The sequence below is a fragment of the Trachymyrmex septentrionalis genome, unplaced genomic scaffold, assembly GCF_001594115.1.
Source record: "Trachymyrmex septentrionalis isolate Tsep2-gDNA-1 unplaced genomic scaffold, Tsep1.0 scaffold277, whole genome shotgun sequence".
Lineage (NCBI taxonomy): Eukaryota > Metazoa > Arthropoda > Insecta > Hymenoptera > Formicidae > Trachymyrmex > Trachymyrmex septentrionalis.
The window spans coordinates 173,474-174,595 of record NW_017305438.1 but is presented as its reverse complement, the minus strand read 5'-3'; the positions used below and the strand labels follow the sequence as shown (position 1 = coordinate 174,595).

General features: G+C 41.5%; 1 protein-coding gene across 2 annotated transcripts in view; it reads left to right on the top strand.

Moving 5' to 3' along the window:
• The first annotated feature begins 494 nt into the window (after positions 1-494).
• The window catches only part of LOC108749229, a 28,731-nt gene continuing 28,103 nt past the window's right edge, over positions 495-1,122 (top strand). For both annotated transcript variants that reach the window (XM_018487797.1, XM_018487795.1), the window contains exon 1: positions 495-872. The gene's annotated coding sequence lies outside the window, so the exon portion shown is untranslated. The remainder of the gene's footprint in view (positions 873-1,122) is intronic.

Genomic DNA, 1,122 nt, shown 5'->3' with positions numbered 1-1,122 from the left:
GCATACGAAGAGAAACTGACAATTGACCCTACTAATCTGTCTCTAGAAAAGGTTTCCAACAGATAAAAAAACAAAGAAAATGTCGATTTTTCTATCATTTAATGGAAATTTTTCCAAAATCGCGACTCCGCGCTGGTATACACCAAGTAAAAAAAAAATCAAAATGACTTTATTCTGACAGCATAACGACAAAATAATGATTTTTGATTACAAAATTTAACTGTTTATTGACTTATTAAGAATAAAAAAATTAAGTCATTTTGATTTTCTGTTGACTCTTGTGTATTCCTTGAGATGGAGAACGGTGGCCCGCGCGAGTCCGCGTCTCTCGCGCGTTCAAATCTCCTTTTGCTTCACCTCGGCTCTCGCCTCTCGCTCTCTACCTACTCTCTCGTGAAAGTACTCCACCGATCGGCAGGCGGGGGGAGACCCTCCTCGGGAACTCGCCTTTGGTACCTTGGTAGACGATGCCACGGCAGTCGTCGTTTGGCCGACGTTCACCTCGACTCCGCTTTCACTTGACCGATCTCGGCGATCTTGCGCGATTTCGTCGCCGTCGTCATCATCGCCGTCGTCGTCATCTTCGCGAAAATTTTCTCATCGTCCAGAAGTACCAGGTGACATTCACGGCACCCACGTTGCTTGCAATAAACGGATATTGCACAAGTGAGAGAAGAGAGAAGGAAAAAGAGAGCGTGCGAAAGTATAGTGGAAATCCAGGCTAGTCCTCATCGATCGACTTGAGCATTCCAGTGAAGTGGATCCAGGAAACGGATGTGATCCTTTGGTTTCATCCGTCGACTATGATCACCCGCGTCGAGAAGATATCAAGGATAAGGATTCAGTAGAAAGCGAGTCGCCCAATCAAGCAGGTATGCAACTACTTATTGTTCCCCTTCTGTCTTTTCAGCAATTACCGCATCAGCGCCAGCTTCATGTTTACTAATACTTGAGCGTCTTTGAGGCTCAATTAGCAGCTGCTGCTTATTAATCATTAGTAGTCAGTGTTCTCTTTTTAGGAGATACATTTTATTTTTCACTATTTTAAATTATTACTTATTTTAAAATATTATTATTTATTTATTTGTTATTAATATTATTGTTATAATCTTTTAAAAATGT